Source organism: Etheostoma cragini, chromosome 7 (genome assembly GCF_013103735.1).
Source record: "Etheostoma cragini isolate CJK2018 chromosome 7, CSU_Ecrag_1.0, whole genome shotgun sequence".
Classification (NCBI taxonomy): domain Eukaryota; kingdom Metazoa; phylum Chordata; class Actinopteri; order Perciformes; family Percidae; genus Etheostoma; species Etheostoma cragini.
The window spans coordinates 7,050,160-7,074,895 of record NC_048413.1 but is presented as its reverse complement, the minus strand read 5'-3'; the positions used below and the strand labels follow the sequence as shown (position 1 = coordinate 7,074,895).

General features: G+C 40.9%; 1 protein-coding gene across 5 annotated transcripts in view; it reads right to left on the bottom strand.

Annotated features, from left to right (window-relative positions):
- Positions 1-22,708, bottom strand: part of src (v-src avian sarcoma (Schmidt-Ruppin A-2) viral oncogene homolog) — a 40,942-nt gene extending 18,234 nt beyond the window's left edge. For 4 of the 5 annotated variants that reach the window (XM_034875892.1, XM_034875895.1, XM_034875894.1 and 1 more), the window contains exons 1-2: positions 22,321-22,708; positions 16,310-16,312 (exon numbers count right to left, since the gene is read on the bottom strand). The gene's annotated coding sequence lies outside the window, so the exon portion shown is untranslated. Of the gene's footprint in view, positions 1-16,309; positions 16,313-22,318 lie in introns of all 5 variants that reach the window. The other variant, XM_034875893.1, reaches the window with a different exon arrangement.
- Between the last annotated feature and the right edge of the window lie 2,028 nt (positions 22,709-24,736).

Sequence of the window (24,736 nt, the reverse complement as noted above, 5' to 3'; positions counted from 1 at the left end):
CCCCCCCCCCCCCCCGCCACCCTCCCCCCCTGTACAGTAAGTGCACAGGAGCAGCAGGAGTTGGCATCAAAGGGTACAATACTTACTTCACGAAACTCTACACATATCTTGACACAGCAATCCTGAGATTATGAATATATTGCTAGACAAACCTATAATGACATATCTTGATACATGCTATGCTCCAACTAGGAATAGAAAATGCCCGTGAAAAGGTTGGTGCAGGTTTTGTCTCTTTCTTTACTGCAAGTCCAAACTATCGAGCAACTATGGGAGCAGAATTTGGCCTTACAGGACAAAGATATGTTGCCATTTTGAGATTTTGTCCCATCCCTATTTTGCAGTGATGCTCGGAGACAAGTATTAAAACGTGAAGCAGCAGGAGAATTAAACAACAAGATAAGCGAGGAATGGGATTGGGAACATAACACGGAGGCTCATTTTGGGTTGGCATCATGAATGGGCGAGATGGTGGAGGAAGGGAGACGGGTCTCCCTTCCTCCACCATCCCCCCCCCCCCGGGGCATGTCTGTGTAAAGGGAGTCACATAACAGCAAGAGTAACATAGCATGCTGATGCTGTTGTGTTGACAGACAGACCGATACAGACAGACACACTCACAAACAGGTGACTGGTGGCTCAGGGAGCTGCTCTTTGTGTGATAAGCCATTGGAGGCTAAGCAGAGCCGAGACGCCGCCTCTCTCATCTCCCGGTGTGGAAAAGATTTCCCCGTTCCACACAGATGACACTTTCACTTAAGGGATGTTGACTTAATGATATGACTAGGATGGTGCTTAAATGACACTTCCTAAAACCCTGAATTTGCTTTTAGGACAGCAGCTGTGCATGTAACATGGCATCTGAAGTGAATAAGTGGGGGAAAAAACGACTCATTTAAGCCACTCACAAATTGCAGGGTTAAATAGACCTTGGTTCCCTTGGCCAACAACGTTCTACTACTGGGACCCAGACAAAGACAATGAAAACTCACAGGAAGGGAAGACCATACAGAGCACTAAGAGTCTCGGACCTTGACTTCACACTCACTTTGCAACAGAGCCATCTTTTGTCGGCTCACAGCAGGCGCCATAAACAAGACACAGAATTGGCCGGCGGCTCCCGGGCTGCCAGATCTTAGCGTGTTTTAGCTCTAACAGCCGGCAGGAAATATGGAAATGAAGGAAGTCATGAAACCAAACAATGTCATGTCTTGCAGGAATCATGTTTGTGCGAGTATCATCAGTAGCTAATAGTAACAACAGCCAGATTCTAGACTAATAGAGCTGAGGTACTGTAACAAGCACCCGCGGTCTGGGTAGTGTAAGTTGGGGGGGGGGGGGGGATTTGCTTAATTATGCATAAGATCTGACAATGAATTCCAAATCCTTCTAGTCTCTTGGGCTTTGGTACATGGGAATAGTCTTTAAATATTGCTGCGGTGGTTGTTTTCCCCCCACAGGATGTTGCATGTCCTTGTTTTGCTTGCTTTTTCCATTTGATTTGAAAAGAAAACAATTACAAATCTCTCGCTGGTATCCTCTTATTGAAATAAAAGAAAGGAGGGGGTGTCGCTTCACTGATGAAGTCTTTGTCAGTGAAGGACCATGACACTGGCCTATTTCCCCCAACAACACAAGCTTTGTAATGAAGTCTACTGTGCTCTGACTGGCTCGTTGCCAAAAAAAAGAGAGAATCCTTTCATCTTTTGGTAAGGATCAAAAAGTCATGCACATCAGAATTGAACAAATCTTGCTTCAGATGCTCTGTATGCAGACTTAATGAAAGATTTCCACTACAAAGCTGAAGGAAACACAAAGAAATACTGAGGAAGATGGTGATACTCTGCTATGTGAAGTGGCATGTCACGACTTGCATGTTAGGATGACAGCTACAGTAGACCCCTCACTTCTACCTAAGAGTGCCAATATATGGATGGAGCATGTACTGACAGTCCTGTTAAAGGTCACAATGAAACTATGAACAATAACCAATAAAACTGTTATCTTAACACAATTCTTACACGTGTGTCCGTTCACATAGTATGATGATGGATCACTCAGGGTGGGCACAATGGGATTAGTCTAAAAGGCCTCTGCATTAACAGCCATGAGTTGAAACAGAATAAAAAAGGATTCAGCCCATCTTGTTTCACAATGTCTACAACCAACAATTATGGTTATTCATATGACATTAACATGTTGTGTAGAGTGCGTAGTGTGTAGAGATCAGGACGCATTTTTTGGTCCAAGCCTGACTCGCATCCGATAGGAATTAAGATACCATACCATACATGTCATTTAGAATACAATAGAATGCCTTTATTGTCATTATGCACAAGTGCGTTACCGGTGCAACGAGATTGAAGCAACACCTTCACAAAATATAAAAATATAAAATGTAAGTAGTGAAACAAAAAGAAGAAAAAAGAGAGGGTTATGTGGTGCACAGTTCCTGATAGCAACTATTTACACACATAAAATAGTGAATAGTAAATTATATTTATGTCCCTGCCTGATTTGAACTGGACACAGTTAAAATCTAATTTTTTCCCCCTCATACTAATGACACATGTACGTTTTGTGTGGAAAATTTGCTTTTATTAAGTAACTAGGAAGGCAATTGTAAATGTCAACAGATGAGCGCATCGGCGCAAACGGGCAACAAGCGCACGTTAACACAGGTGTGCACAAGAGGCCCAATCATATTGCCAATTGGAATTAAATTAACATAGGCCATAGACCAAAAATGGCCTAAGCTAAAAGAACAAAATCCCCAAAAATACACACAAGAGGTTCTTAGGCCCTCATCCTCTGCTCGATGATCCTTGCCCTCACTGGGCAAGGACACTAAGCTTCGGGTAGTGTAGTTGCTGACCTCTCACCCTTAATAAAAAGCAATTTTAAATTTAGCATGTTCAATGCCTTATCACGCTGATTTGACTGAGCCCGACCAAAACACGACGGTACCCAAGGTATCCATCTTCTATTGTCTATATGTCTATTTTCACCTTGCATTGATTGATGGTCGTTTGAAATTGCATTGCATTTGCATTGATGGTCATTTGAAAACAAGGAGTATACTTCCAGAGATAGTCAGTTACTCGGCATAAAAGGTTATGCAAGTCAATAAATTCAATCAAATTAAGTCAATAAAATAATAATAAAAATTGGTTTGTGTTTATCAACTTTATGAACACACAAAGCATATTGATCCAAAAGATTTCTGATTGTAGAAAGCTGAACAAAATATTTCTTAAGATTCATAACGCTCCATTAGTTATATGAACTTTTTTTAGGTTCATTGTCAGCCCTACAGCTCTCTAAACCTCAAAAAGTGCAGTTTTTGCTGGACTTACAGCGCCCAAGAGAATGATCGCATCACATTTGAAACCACCTCATGAATTGTCTATTTGTACTTGGACCCTTTCTTTTCTGGATGTTGTGCACATGGAGCTCTCTACGGCCCGCATAGGTGGAGCCTGATGAAGGACTTTGGACACCTGGCTCAGCATTGCTGGATCCTTGAAGTCCATGCTGTAGATTTGTGTTACGGCCGTCTCGCTTCTGTGTGTGTGTGTGTGTATGTGTGTGTGTGTGTGTGTGCGTGCGCGTGTGCGAGTTTGGTCCCTTTTGTCTTTTGCCTCTCTCCCTGTCAATGCCTCTTGTTTGTTTTTGCGTTGTTCTGGGTCGCTTTCTGTGCGTCTTGTCTGTGAGCTGCAGACATTGTTCTTGTCATTTCCTTTTCTGTATTTCCTCTCTTTGTTTTAGAGTGAAACTTTTGTTCTTCAGTGTATCTAGTGTACTTTTCTGTATGTTGTCACCTGGGCTAGGGTTAAATATTTTCCCAAAAATTAGTTGAATCAGATATTTGTATGCGGCTGCAAATGGGAATAATAACTCAAAGTTAACCATCATATTTCTTTATTAGGGCAGGGCAGGCATATTTCTCTTTTAAACACTTACATGTTAAATTAAATTAATGAAACGACGCACGGAAATGCACAACGCGATATTTTCAGTTTCAATACTGTAGCGGTACATAGGCGCCAAGTCAATGTAAATGTGCTGTATTTATGATGTAGACTACTGCTGCATAATTAATTTAGTGAGCCTTTATTACCGTAGCTATATTACAGCACCGTCGCCTGCTTCACTGTTACCGTATGACAACATAACCTTTCCCGGGAATCAGGAAATAGTCTTGATCAGACTAAACCCTAATCTGGACCAATGTTTTTCACTTTTGTTTGGCATTTTAAATAAAAAATATTTGATCACAAAAAAAAAAAAGACATGCTCATTTTATGAGCAGTGTATAAAGACGTTTTTATAATTTCATACCGTACGAGCCATTCACACCAAAAAAGCGCTGGCGCTCAAAACACCATTCAACTGACAGCCTTTGATGTGTTTGCTGCTAACTTGTAGCTAAGCTATCCGTCATTTCAAAAACGTTTTAGCTATCTATGGTTGTTTGGTTGCTAACATTAGCTCAAAATACCATTCAACTGACAGCCTTTGTTGTGTTTGCTGCTAACTTGTAGCTAAGCTATCAGTCATTTAAAAAACGTTTTAGCTATCCATGGTTGTTTGGTTGCTAACATTAGCTCAAAATACCATTCAACTGACAGCCTTTGTTGTGTTTTCTGCTAACTTGTAGCTAAGCTATCAGTCATTTCAAAAACGTTTTAGCTATCTATGGTTGTTTGGTTGCTAACATTAGCTCAAAATACCATTCAACTGACAGCCTTTGTTGTGTTTGATGCTAGCTTGTAGCCTAAGGTGACCAGATTTCTCAGACAAATTCCGGGGACATTTTCTGCTCTGAAGCGTATATACCTCCAAAACACCTCATGTTTTTAATTTTATAAAACTTAAAAAGGGGACACTAGACCTACAGCTGTTCTCATTAGGGTCTGAGCCGCCCCCAAAAGTCTGATCCTAGACTCACCCCTGCTGCTACTTCTTTCTCCACTCCACTACACCTCAGAGGCGAATATTTCAAGATAGAAAGTCCTAATATTTCAAGACTAAAAGTCCTAATATTTCAAGATAAAAAATCCTTATATTCCAAAATAGAAAGTCCCAATATTTCATAATGCTGTAATTTGTACTGAACTACATTTATCTGACATCTTTTGCTTTTTTGCTTCAGGCTTGTTTCTTCAACAGCTCATTGAGTATTGGATACAATAAACTATTGAAGAAATATCTTCCATTAACATTGACCGAGATTAAACGAGATCTCTGCAGTCTGCAGAAACAAGCTACAATGGAAGTTAATACAGAAATTGCCCAGCTTGTATTTACGTTCATCAAAGTGCTCGTTATGCTGCTGACAGACTCAGATTAATATTCTAAGTGTCTGACAACATTGTGAAAAGGATTTCTAAGGAGGTCAACCTTTCTGTTAAACCTTAATATCCCTTTTTAAAACATAAAAGTCCGCGAAATTGCGTTCTCTAAACCACCAGACACCATGTAAATAATCAAGGATATAGCAACATTTTAAAATACGGCTTTCTGAAACGGCTCTGAGCTCTAAGCAGCGCTGGCTCTTGAGCAACTATCGGCTCCGTTTGGTCAATGTTTTCTTTCTTTCATTCCAATTTCGGGTCTGACAGTCACAGTGAAAACAGGGTACATTTCCGGGAACAGATCCAGCCGGGGACGACTGGTCACCCTATTGTAGCCAGCAGTGAACCAACTTGGTTAAGTAGCTCCATTTTTACTGGATCGACATTACAGAAGTCTCTCGTTAGCATCTTCCTTAAACTAAACAGTGATAAAACCGAACTCCTCCTCGTAGCCACCAAGTCTACCCTATCCAAAATCAATAGTTTCACTCTACCAATCGACAACTCCTTGGTCTCCCCTTCCCCTCAGGTCAAGAGTCTGGGCGTCATCCTCGATTCTTCCCTCTCCTTTCAGTCACACATAAATAATATCTGCCGGTCTGCATACTTCCACCTACGCAACATTAACCGCCTCCGTCCGTCCCTTACCACTCACACTGCCTCCATCCTTATCCACAGCCTCGTCACCTCCCTTGCCCCTCCATATCTATCAGAACTCCTACACATTGCCGTCCCCTCCCGCTCCCTCAGATCTTCCTCCTCCATCCACCTCACTGTCCCCCATGCTCGACTTGTCACCATGGGGAACAGAGCCTTCAGCCGCTCTGCTCCCCAGCTCTGGAACTCACTCCCACCTGACCTCCGCAACATCAACTCTCTCCCCCTGTTCAAAACTAGACTAAAAACCCATCTGTTCCAGCTCGCTTATCTGTAAATACACTGTTCCTGTTTTTTTTGGTTTTTGTTTGTTTGTTTGTTTGTTTTTCTTATTTGTTTTGTTATTACTACTTACACTTTTATGTTCCCTGTATCTGTCTTTTATTGTCTGTAAAGCGTCCTTGAGTGTTAGAAAGGCGCTGTTAAATAAAATGTATTATTATTATTATTATTATTTGTATGCTACTTGTTGCAAAGTGACGCGTGCGTGACTCAAATCTGCACTCGCCTCACATCGGGACGTGACAGCAGTGATGTTTCCTGTTTCCTGTCTGGGATACTCATGCTGCCTCAAACCAGAGGTCAAAACACACCGACAAGTTGGATCTCTTACACTGTAAGAAATTTAAGGTACAATTTTCAGTAACATACTGGCAACAATTGGCCAGCAAGTTACTGTGAATTATTTTTACAGTAAAAGTACCGTACTTCCATTTACAGTATTTTATGTATTCACTGTAAAATAGAAAACAATTAAACACAACATAATCGCACCACCCCCATTCAAAATGAATAGAAAGACCTGTGTTTCTGCCATAAAGAGGATATCATCACTGAAGACCTACATTTTAAAGAGCATTTTAGTGAGCTGACTGAGTGAGGTAACTCTACCACGCTCCTGTTTAGAAGTCATGTACTTCAGCAGACAGTGATTTGTTTTGTTCGTTCTATGTGTTTTATATGTGTTTTTATGTTTTACATCTTCTCCAGCACTTTGTACACCTTTGTTTTTTAAAATGTGCTATGTAAATAAAATGGAGTGGATTACGTTGCAGATCAGACTCAAGTGATGACCCGAGGTAGACCACTTAAAAAAAAAAAAAGAAGAACTACATTTTGAATTAGAAAAGATACATGATATGATCCTGAATGAAGCCATTGTGCAAAACATGTGCAGGAGACAAATTTACATGTGTGAGTGAACAATAGGTGGCGGACTACATGGAGATATCATCCTGTTTTTATTGCATTTACATAAGGTAAGATCAAACGTTTAAATGTGTGTGTATTATTTACATGTGCTGGAAACCATGAACAAGTCTATACTCTATTTGAAAAAAAAAAATACATCTACCATTCTTTTTGTTATGTAAACAGGAGACTTCATCCCAAATTCAAAAATACATGTTTCCAACAATACATGAAAATGCCCCAAAAAAGTCCTTGTGTTGTCCTGAAAAAACTGAAAATGAACAATTTTTTTGAATCACTTTTTGGCGCTTTTTTAAAAACATTTTCTTCATTTTTGTAACACTACCATCAGTATGCTGTACACATCACTAACACCAATATATCACTACTAGCTTTACACTATTGTTTTCCAAATTCATGGTCAAGAAACCTCATTTATATGAAATTATATCTTTTTGTGTCTTTTGTCAAAAAACTTTGGGGGGTAATAAAACATCCAAAATTCAACTGAGTGAAGTGATCCTTGCAAGAAGCGTTATTTGGAACCATCCATGTAATATTTGGTCAATTTGGATGAAAGAATCACAAATTTCTGAAGAGGAAACTTTTAAAAACGGGGAAAATTTAACCCAAGGACAACAGGAGGGTAAAAAACAACAACACCAATAACAACTCTAAATCACTATTGAATCAAAATACTATTTTTCTCTTATCCTTTTATGTGCAAAATAAGCATGTGACCCGTTACAACTTCACCCCTTAAAGAAGGATCAGAATTGTTCAAATCAAAAATGATGCCCAACCCGATTGATAAATAGCACTACAGGTAAGAAAGAATATATGTTACTTTGTTTTGTTTTTTTGCCTTGAACTGTGAGTATAGAGGGGAAAACCGAGTATGGGTACTGGGGATAGGAAGTATGTGTGTTTCCACAGGTAATGTATGCAGTCTGATGTCAGCCTGGTGGATGTATTCCTTCATCTCAATGCTCTCTACAGTATATGTAATAACTACAGGGGTGCTTTGGCTCCTGCGTCACCAGCGACCAATTGTAGCATAATCCAGCCCTGCTTGTTCTCTCCAGATTAACAACATCTATTCCCTAATCGTATTCGCCAAAACACTGTGATGACATTCCATCTGGGGGCCCGCAGACAGCGCGGCCGCTGCAATGACAAGACAGGATAGACAGGTCAAACCACTAATACTACTACTACTGATAGGCCTCAATGCACTTCTCTGATCCTGTCTCAACAAATCCATCTGCTGTGGGAAAACTGCATACAACCTCCGCCGACGGCTTACAAGCCCTAGTCACACAGTTTAATGAAGTTACTCATTTTGTACCAAAACAGGTGGACTGGTTCCTGGGTCTGAACAAACATTGTTAACGGTTAAATGGCATCTTGTTTCTGTTCTCCTTCAACAAAACACAAATAGAGGAAATGGCTGCTTGGATGTGTTTGCACATCAGTGCTTCCCCTGCACAGGTCTAAAGTTAATGTACAGTATTTGCACAATAAGAAATAACATAATAAAAGACAGATTGTGCAGGTAGGGAAAAAATATGAGCTATTACAAAAGTCCTAAAATCTACAAATTAAACACAAAATTACAGTTAGCATGGAATTCGAAAACAAAGCATGTGGGCTACATGAAACCACCAAAGGCATACAATCAACAGGAATATAGATCCAATGAAGATGTGTGAGTGGTTATGAGAGAGAGGAAGGCCAAACCAAACCAGATACAGACAGTTAAGTTTCAAAGACTGAAACCTGTGTGTGGAAACCACAGTTCCATTTACTTCCCCCATTAGGTTGATCATTAAAAAAGAGCTGAGATGACGTAATGAGAGTATGTCCCAAATATCTCCTGGCACTGCAGCTCTTTTGTACTGTAAGTACACACTGCATCAAACTGAACCACTCAGAGCCAGGATGCGCCTCCGTGTTTGGAGGTCTGAAGGTAAACACACGCCCCCGTTGGCAGGACTTTGCTGATTCCTGGATAAAGTGTGTGTACCGATCCCCCGACCACAGCCCCGTGCTCCCGTCACAGACAGACACAGGCACGGGAAGGTGGTGGAGTCAATATTTACCGCTCCACGCGCACACACAGCCCGTTGCCATGGAGGTGATTCCATGCATTCCACAAACCAACAAACTGCACAGATGTAGGATAGTTGCACACAGACTTTTCTGAGATGCTGCATGCCTATCTAATGAAGAAAAAGTCGCAATTAGCGGAGGCGCCGTCTCTCAAAATTATTGACACGTCCGGAAATTGATATAATTTGGGAGAGAAAGAGTTTTAATCAATTAACTGTTGATAGATAGATAGATAGATAGATAGATAGATAGATAGATAGATAGATACTTTATTCATCCAGAAGGAAATTTGTAAAAATTGTATGTATGTACTGTATTTTTTCTCAATTTCTTTTCATCAATGCTCTGGCAATATTGTTATTTCTGACATTCATTCCAATAAAAGCAATTTGTGAACTGTGAATTAGGGGGTGGGGGGGTTGACACAGAGAGAAAGTGACACAGAGAGAAAGAGCGATCACCTTGTTTCTTCCCATTGTGATATTTCCGAGTGTACCGCATGAGGATTCCCATAAAAACATAATGTTTACCCGTTTTCCCAACTTCTCAGGAGGCTGCTTTGCTTTGGCTCCTATAATAGGATCAGAGGCTGTGAGCCCTTATCCCTTTCACTGGGTGCCAGCGTGTGTGCCTGCTATTCCCACCACTAGGATTTAACTAAGCGACCTACAGTTTCCTCAGTCAGATCACCTTTTGTTTGCCAAACGTCACGGCTTACCCGGCCTTTAAAATCATATGACATCTCTGGGCTCGCAGGGCTGAGCAGCTGGTTGCTCTATCTTAAACCCCGTGCTTACACAGGAATTTTTTCCCCCTTGTCCACTTCCAAACAACAAACACTGCTGGCACCAACTCTAGGTTCATGGGTTTTCGGTTATCCCTTGTTCCTAATCTGAATATGACATACATGAAATTATTTTTTGGGATTGAGGCTCAGTGAGAAAATATCTGGGCCATTTTAGATAAGGTGATGTCTTGGCTTTTGGACTCAATGGAAAGACCTACAGAAACATAGTTGAGCATATTGGGAAACATTTAACACCGATGTCTATATAGCTAACTGTAGGCTAATATTACCTGTTGGCAAATATAGTGTAATCTAGCGTCCCGTGCAGCCATGTTTCTGCTGCCTATAACGTCTGATCTGGAGCATCAGAGAGAAGTGCAGGCATTTAAGTTGCTTTCTGGTCCGGTAGATACCTGCGGTTTAGGCACCGGTGCCATATTAGCATCAGGTTTCGGTACCCAACCCTACAGTCATCTTGGGCGGGGCTAAGCGCCGGACAGAGCCACAGTGCCACTTCAAACTATGTTTTGGTGGAACATGTTTACGTTCAAAAGTTGTTTTAGTCGTCAACAGAAAACTCAGATTGGACAGATAGCTAGCTGTCTGGATTTACCCTGCAGAGATCTGAGGACCAGGTAAACATAGTCCTCATGAATCCGCCGGAGGTTAGGACCCAATGAGGGCCAACCAACGGAATATCCGCCGGCAACGGAACAATCCCAGCAGTGAAACCTTGTTTGCAGTGTTTATGCTAAGCTAACATCTTCTTCATTTTCATGACATAATAGGCTGTAGCATTTTGTTATTGACAGATAGGAGAGTAATATTCCCATTTAACTATCAACAAGAGAGAGCATTTGCATTTCCCAAAATGCTTATTTGGCAGAACAGGAAGAGACATTGACTCTACATAGACACCCCCTTTGCTGCATGTCATTCCCCCTCTCTCTCTCTCTCTCTCTCCTTTAATGTCTAAACTGTCTATTAAATGTCAATATAATATCAAATAAAAGGCCTAAAATTCCCACATCTGCAAAGGCAGATGGGGTGTACTGTATATCAGCCAACCACAGGGAAATTAGAGACTTTTACAAAAAATAATAATAACTTGAGCCCGACACTACATATTTTCACAGGCAGCACTGTGATTAAATATGGAGAAGAAGCATCTAGACATGTCATACAACATTTTTTCCCGCCTCAGTGACGACCAGACCAGACCGGAACAGACCAGTCGTATGACCCATTTATCTGTACAGAGTAAGTCTAGTTGCACATGGTTGATAGTGTGTGAGTTTATACACACACAATGTGGTTGTCTGTGTCCTCACCCCACAATCATTTCACAAATGCTTTTGTCAATTGTGTCCAGCATTGAAACCGTCACACCATGCTCCCTTGGAATGTTGCGCTTCTCACGTTGGCCTTAAAACAAAAACATGGCCTACCTACTACACAAAAAGTAGTCCCCTGATTTAACTGAGACCTTTGACTAACCTTCCTAGACTGGGTGTGACAGGTGTGGCTTAGACAAGACAGACGGAGGACATTACTGTAATGTATTTGTTGCAACACAGTATATTAGAATTCCAGCAGATTAACCAATAGTTACCATTGCATAATTCAATATTTTAAAGTAGAGCTGCAAATATTAATCAAACAACCAACTAATAAATCAATTAGTTACTACTACTGAATGAATCCCTAACTTTTGGTAACCGATGAATCAGTTTGGAGTAGAAACTGATCCCAGCTTGTTAAATGTGAATATTTTCTTGTTTCTATACTCCTCTGGCCAAGTATACTGAGTTGTGGACAAAAGAAGACTTCTGCGGACTTTGGGAAACACTGATCCACATTTCATTTTCTGACATTTTAGAGACCAAAATCCATTGATCCAGAACACAATCAACAGATAAATCGAGTATGAAAATAATCCGCCCTGGTGTCCAGCTCCGTGTTTAGAAGGGGGAGAAAGCATGATGCCTGTTTGACAGCCCACGGCCTCTCAGCTGTTCCCTTATCACTGGTAAAGAATACAGACACACTATCTCTACTCCTAGAACGATAAGAGATCTGAGGCATCTGTGGCATGCACAGTGTACCGTGACTGCGCTGCAGGCATGCCCGGGTGTTCACTGTGTTGTGTTGATTGAGTGAGAAGCTGCGTAGTGTTCCTCTGTGGCACATTGAACACCAAAATGCAGAACTATTACTGGATCGGTGAAATCTGCTCTCCTGCTTCACCTGTGTCCTCTCTCTGTAAATATGGCCTGATGAGCTGTGGTAATGTGACCAAACAAGAAGCCGAGAACAGAAAGCAAGCGAGAGGGGAGTGAGATGGAGGAGAAGAAAAAAATAATCCTCCAGGGCTTTGGTTACCCCCTCTCAGTCTACCGCCCCTTCGCTTTTACTCTCAGATATTCTCCAATCCTTTCAGGAGATTTCCAAAACGGAAAAAGTGGTAATAAAGGATATTAATTCCTTTGATGTGTCAGCAATAGGGCTACATTTACACACTACGTTCTGGTAAAAAAAAAAAGATTTTTTTTTTGCTGTTTTCGCGTCCACATTATTGAAGAGTTTCTGAGCCTCCGAAACAGAGAGATTTAACTCGACTGCCCTCGTTTTGGTTTTAAAACTCCAGCGTTGCTTTGTAGTCTGGACCAAGGGGGTAAGCCTCTCCTTTCAAAGCAAAGCTCCTATGGCGCCATTTTGATGCTAACAAGCCATCACTCGCCGTTAGTATCCCATTGACTGCCATTCAATTTGGCGCTCCTTTGGCAGAGAATAGCTTTACATCTTAAGCCTTTAAAGACTCTATTTTTCCGTTGTTTATTTTTAAATAACACAACAATATATAAAAGGTACCGTTACCTCGTAGCTCCCATTATTGTGTCATAACCACGCGACTTACTGTTGCACAGTGGAGGAATCACCGTGTAGTACAGGAGAAGCTTGTAGACAGTTTGGACTTCCATCAGCTGTTTAGGCTTAATTACTAATTACCTCTCCGTCTCTGCTGATTGGGAATGATTGAGATTTCTCTTGCACAGCTACCAGAAGACTTACAACTTTCCGACAGGTTGCTCACGTCACATCTACTTCTTTAAGCTCAGTTGGAGGCTGCGCGGTAACGCTCAGCATCACCGGGAAAGAGCTTCTAATAGACTTCACTGGTCTCTGTCCAGAACAAAGGGGTCTGTCGGTCCATTTCTTTAACTGTCTAAGGTCTGGACGGCCACAAACGGAGAACTTTGGAAAGGATGACAGTCAGTGATATCGGTTAGGTAGGGTTACATACCTTTCAGTAACCATTCCACCATGCCGTGGCTCCGACCTAATAAATCCCTGATCTTACTTTTCATTTTCCACTTATACATTTATGATTTTTAACCGCAGAGTAATGACGGACAATCTGCTTCCTGTTTCCACCAGCAAGCACATGCCCCGTGTTTGCGAATGGTCATGTGATATGTGCAGTTAGACGTATAAGTATGGACGGAGATTAGTTCTGCAACTGGAGCTAAAACTCTTGTGTGGACGGACATTGCTTTTGTTTCAAAACCTGTAGATAGGAAAACATTCAAGCTAGTCAACTCAAAAGGTGGGGAACCAGAAACAACGGAAAAAAACTCTTCAGCTGCTAACATGACAGACATGATAGAGATGCAAGATCAAAATACCCTGATATCAGAAATGGAGTTTATGCACCAATCTGATACCACGTAATTTAGCCCTGAGTTATCATCGTCAAAAATAGTTTATTAAAAGATCCAATGGCATGAAAATGTCACTTTATGAGGTTTTGTGACATTAATATGAGTTCCCCCAGCCTGCCTATGGCCCCCCAGAGGCTAGAAATAGTGATACGTGTAAACCGAGCCGTAGGTATCCTGCTCTGTCTTTGAGAAAATGAAAGCTAAGATAGGTTGAGCTGGAATCTTGCCCCTTATGAAGTCATAAAGGTTACCTCCCCTTTCTCTGCGTTGCCCCCCCAGAGAATTAGGCCCACCCATGAGAGAGAGACATCATGGCTTTCAAACAACCAATGTGGCAGTTGGTCAAGGCCACCCCCCTCCTCCTCCTCCTCAAAAGCTACAGACTCAGAAATGGCACATACTAAGGAAAACCCATTGTGGGACTGGCTCTAGTGGCTGGAATTCTGCACCAAGGCTGAATTTTGGGAAAGTGACTTCAGATACAGTATTAGGGGACCACTAAGGTCTTTATAAAAGTGACTTCAGATACAGTATTAGGGGACCACTAAGGTCTATATAAAAGTGACTTCTGGTACAGTATTAGGGGACCACTAAGGTCTATATAAAAGAGACTTCAGATACAGTATTAGGGGACCACTAAGGTCTATATAAAAGAGACTTCAGATACAGTATTAGGGGACCACTAAGGTCTATATAAAAGAGACTTCAGATACAGTATTAGGGCACCACTAATGTCTATATATATTCAACGTAGGGGGTGTATACTTATGCCCCCTGTATTTTAGGGAAGAACATTTATTTAAGATACATTATTCATTCACAAAGAAAATTGGTGTCCTTACAGGTTGGATTTCCCTAATTATTTGAATTAAGGCATTAAGATCACTGTCCAAAAGGTGTTTTTTATTCCTTTTTTTAAATCAACTTTAGCATGGGTGTGTAAACTTATGCAAGCCACTGTATGTATGTGTGTGTGTGTGTGTGTGTGTGTGTGTATATATATAGAAGGAGAGAGAAACAGACATAACCATGTAATCCTGCTCAAATATGAGAAATTGAGCCAGGTGCATGAGGGTCCATGTGCACTGAAACATTCCCAGGTTTGTTGCAGCAGTGCGACTGAGCCCAGTCATGGTTGAGGAATGCACAGTGGAGAAAAAAGGCGAGTCGCAACTCCTCTCTGCTCACGCAGCCTAAAGCAGGAATGTACTCGGAGCAGGTAGAGACAGCGGCAGATTCCCGGGCTGCCCCCGAGCCACAAACGCCACCCACCCCAACACATTCCCTGTAGCGTCCGTCAGGGAAAGCAGCAACGAGCAGCCACGTTGGGTGAACAAGAATGTGAGTGAAGGTTGCAACACACTGTGGATGTTCATCCTGCGTGCCATTAAGGGCTCTGAGCTCGGCCTGCATCATACATTGTTTTTGTTTTTTTGACATCGCAATATCAACTGCCGCAATCAATGCATCGCGAACGGCTGCAACATATCGTGGAAGACACTATTTTGTTAGTTAGAAGAGTAGAAAACTCCACTTTAGAATGGAACTGTTCAATAAAAGAATGTTGGAAAGAATTTTCCTTCATTCATTTTAAAAGTTTGTTGAATTTGTGCAGAATACTAAAAAGCAGAATTGAGTACACTTTGATATCGGTTTCTTTATCGCAAGTCACATTGTTACTGTGACATTAACTGACACAGTATGTTTGCGTATTGCATATTTTTCTCATATCGTGCAGCCCTACTCTACACCAGATTGTGCAGAAACAGAAATTAAATGCTGAGGGTGTCATGCGCTGTGGCTGATCATCAGCTAAGGCTAGCATTTCTGTGTCTCCAAGAGCCTCTCTTTTATTAATATTTAAAAATTATATAGTGTATAAACAAGGACATGTTTCGCTGGCTAAACAGAAAAACAAGAATTTGTTTGAATCCTACAAAACATGTTAGGAGCAAAGGAACAACCCAACCTGCGTGCATCCGTGCACATGCATGTGAAGTATGAATAAAGCATGCTGTATCGACATTTCTATAGCTGCTTTGGGGGAATTCAAACTGAAAACAAGACAGTAAAAAGATGCCGGCCCTGCTTCCTTGGAGATAGACAAATAAGAGCAGCAGAAAAAAAAAAAAAAACACTGGGGTTTCGGCATTAAAATTTCAAATGTGCCCGTGTCACGCTTCATCATCAAAAACATAACTGCTCCCAGCCATGACATTTCCATAACAGATTGGAGGGCGAGCCCCCCCCCACCCCCCGCCACCCAACACTGGAGTCATTTCCTCCATCGCTTTTGAAACCACCCCTTTGTTCAGAAGTGTTCTTTGTTCTCATTTCAATATTCAAATGGGACTCGGCGCGGTGGTGAAGCGCTGAACGAGACGCCGACTGCCAGGCAATCAGTAGAGAGCAGAGAGTTAGTGGCATGGTTGGAGCTTATAAGATACAGCAGGGTGCGTTCACTAACACCCCCCCACCCCCACCCCCTGCTGAGAAAGAGGAAGATGGCCCCGCTCTGTATCTGATCCAGACTCAAAGCAGATGTGAGAGCAGAGAGGAAACAGATCCTGTACCCGTCACATTTAATAGAGATCAGTTCCAACACAAAAAGACACCACAAAGAGGTGGTTATGAAATATATAATTACACAGATCTTTACATGTCGAGAACAAACATGTGTTGGTGCTTGTTGTCCAGCGATTAACGGCTACAAATTGGGTGCAAGGGCATGCTGGTGTGCTCACCTGGTTGAGCGTGTAACGGCTCAGTCCTTACTTTAAGGACTTAACCCTCGTGTTGTCTTCCCGTCAAAACATTTTAAACCTTTTCTTATGTTTTTGTCCCTTTTTTCAACACTTTTTCAACACTACGTAACACTAACTTATTAACTTTAGTTATACAGTTATTTTGGGAATTTATGGTCAATAAACCTCACTTATAGGAAATTATACCTAATATTTGAGTTATGCAGAAATTAGGAATTATTTCAACTAAAATTAAAGGAATGGATGTGGATAGATAATCACAGACTGGAATATGACAACTTTTACTCAATACCCTAATACCATATCTGAAGTCTCTTTTATATAGACCTTAGTGGTCCCCTAATACTGTATCTGAAGTCTCTTTTACATAGACCTTAATGGTCCACTAGTGCTGTATCTGAAGTCTCTTTTATATAGACCTTAGTGGTCCCCTAATACTGTATCTGAAGTCTCTTTTATGTAGACCTTAGTGGTCCCCTAATACTGTGTCTGAATACTCTTTTATACAGACCTTAGTGGTCCCCTAATACTGTATCTGAAGTCTCTTTTATGTAGACCTTAGTGGTCCCCTAATACTGTGTCTGAAGTCTCTTTTATATAGACCTTAGTGGTACCCTAATACTGTATCTGAAGTCTCTTTCCATTTTTTTGCTCAGAAAACAGGATACGGGCTGTAACAATGAATTTCTAAGTGAGAAATCATCGTCACTGAGTCATTGGTATCGTTTAGCAACCTCCCACAGATATATTATGGGCATTCTGTGAATAATAGAGAGACAAACGTGATTAATTGCATCTTGCACCCTTATTCTACCAGTTCTTTTCTTGTTTCTTGTAGAAAACATCAGAAAATAGTAAAAATGCCAAATTTATGTCTCTTCGAATAGCTCGTTTTGTCCAAACAACAGTCTGAAACCCAAAGATTTTCAGTTTTCTATCACATAATGACAGATAAAGAAGAAAATTGCTACAGTTCAGAAGCTGTAACTAGGTAATGTTTGGCATTACTTTTGCCTAAAAAAACATCACAAAGAGTCAATTATAAGAATTTTTGGTCGATCATCAAATCATTTTAACAAATAGTAGTTTCAGCTCTTCTCAAGTTAATTGTATAGTGAGACATCCATGGAAAGCACAGTAACTGAGGCTCTGATTCTGCTTTTCAATGCACAGTGTGAATCACATTTTGTACCCACATCTCTTAACCAATGCTACATTTTGAATGGGAAAATCCACACAAATATGTTCCTTTTATCTGATTTTGGTAGGATGATACAACCGGGGCAGAGGTAGAGTCTGCCAGGGTTGATGCTCTACGCAAGAACACGGTCTGCATAAAAAAACTCCCATGTCAACATATACTGCAGTGATTCTCAGAGGATAGAGAGCCTCACGTTTCAAGAGAGGGGGGGGGGGTTCAGCATGTGCTCTTCTTCCCAGCATCTCATCATCCTGACCAGGCTCGCACAGCTGCGTCTACACAAAGCCACACATAGAGGCATCTTTCTAGATGCCAGGGACGCTTTTCCTGTCACCAGAAACGTGCACGGAGCGATGGGAATGAGGGAGTGAGAGTGATCGCTTTTCCACAGAGGCAACAGTGGGTGGATTGAGTGGAGATGCGTGGCCTGTGTTCCCAGAGCAGAGGGGACAGGAAGTGGCAAGGGATCCTGGGAGCATACAAGCCCTCCTCTGTTTGTCTGTATCAAACCACTATCACATACTCCATTCAAATTGCAAGGCGAGCACAGGCCCCTCTGACAGCGAGCTCTGAGGGACATGTCCTCGTCCTCATCATTCAACTGCCTTTACTGGGTGCAATGGACCGGCTTTGGGACTTTCCAGTGTAATACATCACTTATTCAGGCAGTTATAGAAGACAGCGTGGGCTACAAAGTAGAATGGACATGGAAGTGAAGTCTTAAGATTAATGGCTGACAGAGTGTACACTATGTTGATAATCTATTACTCGGTTTGAGTCATTTTTTTAAGAAAAGGAAAGTTAAAAGATTCTCCGAATGCAGCTTGTTAAATGTGAATATGTTAGTTTCTTCTCTCCTCTGGGAGATTAAACTGAAAATCTTTGCGTGGCGGACAAAACAAGACATTTGAGGACGTCGTCTTGGGCTTTGGAAAAAACTGAATTTGACATTTTTTTGCCTTTTGGAATCATTCAAAAAAGATGAATCGAAATATAATAGTTACTCGCAGTTGCACTGTAACGAGCACAACAATGACTGACACAAAAGTAGGCCACTGACACATGAAGCTTAACCACAGAGACAGAGAGAGAGACAGATAAGGCCTGACAGAATGGGACAGATGTGAGACAGGGAGGGAGAAAGAGTGCGAGGGAGAGAACAGGTGGCACTAGCATTCCCATGCTCAATCGCATGCCCTTTGAAATGGCCCGGGCACTAATTAGCACCAAATCTGGGCCAGAGCAACAGAAGTTAGTATCTGCCACATGAAAAATTCAAAGGCTTTTGTCAGTAGGAAGTCATCCTAAATCTCATGCCCCCCTTCGTGTATGCAATCTCCCCCCCCCCCCCCCCCCCCCCCCCCCCCCCCCCCCCCCCCCCCCCGCCCCCCCGGAGTCAATCGCACATCTCATTGGCAATCTGCAGAGTGGCTGACGCTGGCATTAGATAAGTGTTTTGCTTGTTAAGTACTCCAAAGCCAAAGGGGAATAATGGGTTGTTTCAACAAAGAAGAGACACACTACTACGACTGCTGATAGAGCCCTGACTCATGTACAGTCCTGCAATTCTTTGTTTTTTGTTTTATATTCCTCTGGTCGATAAGCTAGATCCTCTTTATAGTATCCCAAACAATTACAATATGTCCCCAGTGCTCAATGCCAATTTATCCTCATCCGACCTAGAGGAAAGTGGGACACTCACTAGATCAAATGATGAACCTCAGCAAACCGTTCAATGCAACTGCTCAGTTCACTTCAGTGCCGGGGCAAATACACGCATCACTATCAAAATGCTTGGCTGGGATACTTAAGAGACTCTCTCTTAGCACCCCTAAATGCTTCCCTTAACTATTTCTGAATAGGTGGACAAAGGCAATTTTGAAAGTGGAAGCGACATGTCTTGAAGCCACCGCTCCTCCCAGGCCGGGTAGCTGCGGAAACAAGCACTTCATTGATGCCTGGCCCAGTGTAGCACCCTGACAGACAGACCACTCCAGTATAAGGGGGAACAAAGGAGCCAGTCCATAGCCATGTTGCCAATTAGCAGGAATTTCAACCTCAAGAGCCACTTTCCACCAATCACATCTCAGCTGACATAAACATCTATGGCTTTCACTGGAGAGCATTCATGGGATTCCAAGGAGCATTAGGTCCCCTCTGTGGAGGCTGAAATCTAGCAGTTAGAAAGTACAATGGAGCGTCTCGTACCACTCTGAGAAACACTTCTCCCTCACTGGTTGCTGCATAGCAGGGTGTAGAATGCATGCTAATAGCCGGGTGAAACCAGCAACATGTAGTCCTTCGTGAAAACGTTAGATGTGTGAATTTAGCCGAATGCGTGATGAAAAAAAACAGCAAGAAAATCAGGGCATCACGCATGCCCTGGGGTGTTTGTACGCAACAGGGCTTCATCCCCAGAATCAATTTGCATGTCACTGGCCCGATACACAATTTAAGGATATTGAATCCTTGGGATATAAAATGTTTTTGCCAGCCCTGCTGCCAAACATCCTAATTCCTTCAGGAAAATACAAACACAAGGGAAATCTGTGGAGGATTAGTCTAATGCACTACCGGTAATCAAATAAGTAGTGGCAATTTTATCTTCATGGAAAAGAATATATATATATATATATATATATATATATTTAAAAAATTGAATTTTATCAGCAAAACTTTACTCAATGGTAATAAAGTTACCTTGAAAGAAGACAATAAGACACATAATAAGATTAAACAGTATTCTCCATAAAAGGATACTAATATAAAGTCAATACTTGTATTGTTTGTATATACTTGTAATGTATGTACCTGTACTCTATTATATGTACATACACACATGCATATATATATATATATATATATATAAATACATCCATAGAGATGTATATAGATTTCAGAAAGGATTACAGTACAGATATGCTGGAATCCATTGCATTCCACACAATATTTAGGTTTTAGCCAGATCAAAAAGCTGCGACAACACACTGCAAAATTGGCACAGCAGGCTCAAGTGCAGTGTCTGTGTGTGTGTGTGTGTGTGTGTCCATTGTCATGATGACAAATGTGTCATTTAGTGACTTCTGGCTGAAACGTCTAGACACCGTGACAGGATACCTTTTCGTAGACAACAGACTAAGGGAGCAGATCTGTGTGGTAACATTGGGGTTAAAAATAATCCACTCTCAACTTAAAAATCAATCGTTGTTTGAGTTATCCGATGTGTATTCATAAAACTCTCTCTGTAAATAATACCTTTTCAATGACTGGATGCAAACATTATTATGTTGTATTTAATAAATATATATACACACACACACACACACACACACACACACACACACACACACACACACACACACACACACACACACACACACTCTATATTTGAGCGTTGCTGCTTGCTTGTACAATTGACAGCAGAAGTTAAATGAGAATATATTTTATATCCAAGCTAAACTGGTATTGTAACTGAAACAGAATCTTTAATAGATTTGGAAATGAAACCTAACTGGGACGTTGTGAATCGGAATCAAATGGATTTGGAAAATCATTGGCGGTATTCCGCCCTGCCGGCCGCTGATCCTGGATCAGCAGTCAGAGGGACTGACGTGTACAGTATACACATGTCCCAATGTTAGGACATAAACAATATGGATGGCTACTGGGTGAATCTATATGTTCAAGGGCATCAATTACACACTAAACGAGTGCTTCAAGGTTTATGCATAACTAGTCTATTCTATTATTAGTTGCCACACATTAGAGTCAATATTTGGGCCTTTGAGTCATGCTGAGTGGGAGAGACTAATCCTAAGCATATGACAGCCATGTCCTCAAAGTGTGTGGGATCCTAAGGAAGGAAAATCGGTGGCATTCTGGGTGAACAAGCAGAGGCAAATTATTGCAAGCAAGTCCTGTTCAAAAGATACACAGCTATATATGTTTTTCATCCGCTCTGATCTCCTCACTCACACATAAAAGTTCAGCAGGTAGCCCATAAAAACTCTCACTTCTGAGCGCCTACAGCTGCCAGGGTTCAGATTGTCAAAAGGCTTCCACCCAGGGAGCATTTCCCTTCAAATGTGAGCATACACCACTGTGTGATTAGACACTATACAGTGACTGTATAGTACAGCATGTGGCCTAAATCAAAGGCTCTAATAAAAAATATATTTCTCTTTTTTTTTTTTTTCAATCTCTGATGAGTCACTGTAAGTCCCAGGCTGCTGGTAGCCTAACAATTTTGGATGTGAGAAAAGGACAGTGTGAAATCAATCTACTGTTTCCCTATAGTGTGAAATATATTCACTGATTTGCAATGCAAGGTTAGATTTGATTGATCTTAACTGATGATAATGATTAATTTAGGTCATGGCGGTGTCAAATTTGAGTAAGGTTTCCATTTCCAAACAACAGGAATCAGCAGATGTTGAGATCAAACCTCTCATTCATGTCTGTGGTAATTCCCTCCCCTGTCTCTGCGTGTGTCCTGCCTGTCAGTACTGAAGTTTGAGGCTACTTACACAGACGCGCAGGCTACCGGAGATTCGGCGTCGTCGCTCTTCTGCCGATCAGACACGCTGCTGTTGTTGCATTAAACCATTAATGAAATGAGTAGAGAGACCAAAAAACCGGGGGCCTGTTGTCTTGCGGCGGCGGAGACAGTCGGTGCCCGAACAAGCGGCAGGGAGGCGATGAGGAATCCCATTCAACTGGAGGGGCGGCCCGGTGAGGTCATGACGGGGTAGGACTCCGAGGTAGAAGAAAACATCTTTCATTCACATAAAAATAAATTACATTAAAGTTAGAAAAATAAAAGCAGAATGCCTGGTTGGCCTTAATCACACAAGTAGAGCTAGCTTTTCCCCGACAGACCCGCGGAGGAGGAAGGAACACCAAATCCTGACAAAAACACTGGGAGGTGATTTTAGAGGCAGATAGGGGGCGGGGACTACGGCCCATTGGCCAGCTCTGATTGGTGGGATTCTTTTACGCACAATCGAGCACTGATTCTGGTGAATGGTGTTTCACATGATTTTGTAACACCGAGGAAGAATCATTAACTCATCTTTTTTTATGGTAATTCATTTTACATTACACTCTGGAATAGTTTTGAAAATAATATGGTTTCTAAAACTACACATTCAATCCCACTTGGAGGGAAGCATAATATTACATATTTAGAACTGTATGTACTATTGTTAATCTTTTTATTTTATTAGGAAAGTTTCATGTTCACAAATCAAAGTTTTCAAATTCAAATGCTTGCTTTAAACTATAAAAAGTTGACATATATTTTGAGTCTCTTAAATTACTAAATATGAAAGCTATAATCTCTTAAATTTAGAACTTCTGTTATCATTATCATTAACGAGTTTGGTAAATTTGTCACATTTTGATTTCTTTTGTATTTCTTTTTATTATCATTTGTTATTATTGTTTAATGTTTTGTTACCTGATCTTATATTATATAATTGGCAATTTCTTTCTTTATGACTTCATGTTTTGAGCTGTGATGTCTGAATGTTTGTAATTTTATTTGTATATAAAACAAATTATTATTATTTTATTATTTTCTTATACATAGAATTTCAGTCAACTTCACATCCTCCAAGCCTGTTTAGGATTGAAAGTCCAAGCTTATATTTTATATAGCTTGTGTTTCATGTATGTTCTGTTTTAGCTTATGTAGCCTGTCAGAAGTGTAAAATGGGACTTCTAGGCTACACACTGTGACCACAGCCATGCTGTATGCTAGTTAAGATCATTTAAGCGCGGGACAGTACAAAATAAACATATTTTCTAGCCTTTGTTGGGAAAAACCCATTCATATGTAATAGGCTTCCATGTATCTTTGTGACACAATGCTGCCACCTTCTGTTCAATTGTCTGTAAGAGCCAACACATATTTTTTTATATAAAGTACTCAAATAGCTGCGTAGTAGAAGTTTTAGCAGTAGTATTGTGCCTACTGTTTTCTGCAGTATTGCTTTTTGCAATTATGCAAACACATCTATTTCTCACATGGGATTATTGTGCTTGCATAAGCCCCGCAGGTTGGTTCTTTGTAGTATTGTTGTTATAGGAGATATTTTACCTGCATTGGGAATTCAATTGGGAAGTAGAAACACAGAAGTATTGTGAACAACATGCAGAGTTTCAGAAGTAAAAGTACGCATGGGGCATTAGAACGTCCTCTGTCAACGTTTTTTTCATGTTAAGAGCCTTTATCTTTCAAGTCAGCAGATGTAAAGGCAATCTTGATGTATGTTTTTGTGATTTCGATGTTGTTGACGATGGATTTCACTGCCCTATCTCCATCAATAAATGTTAGGAATCATCAGTTTTTCTGTAAATTTACTTAAGTAATCCAGATTTGTAGCCTTGTATGAGATGAATACAACATACAAGGCAGATAATGCTGTTTGTGCCAAAGCCCATTAGCAAACTGAACAATATTAACATTGACCGCACTTTTATGACAATGTTTTATTCCTGTTTTATTGACTGTGTTTTGACCTTCTGTTTTCAAGTTCGAGTTTCTTTATTTGTACCGAAAGGTAGACTTTGTTTGCAGGAGAGTCGTCATGACCGCGAAAAAACACACATATCACACATCATTCAATTTAAGAATGTAGAAATGAAGAAATAGCAAAAATTAAGTTCTCACAGGTCCAGATTATACTTAAATATTGCTGTGAACTAAATATTACTAAAAGCACCAGTATATGAAGACCTGTGCAAAGTATAGCTACGTTTTTGTCTCTTTTTATTCTACACCTAGGGATTAACCTTCAGTTTCATCTGTTGGTTTGGTTATCCGTCCACAAAAAAACAAAAACGACTAGAGAGTATCGTCAGGACATGTAGCAGGATTACAGGAATTAACATCCCCACTCTCTCCTACATTTAATCCAACAGAGTGGCAAAAAAAGCCCGAT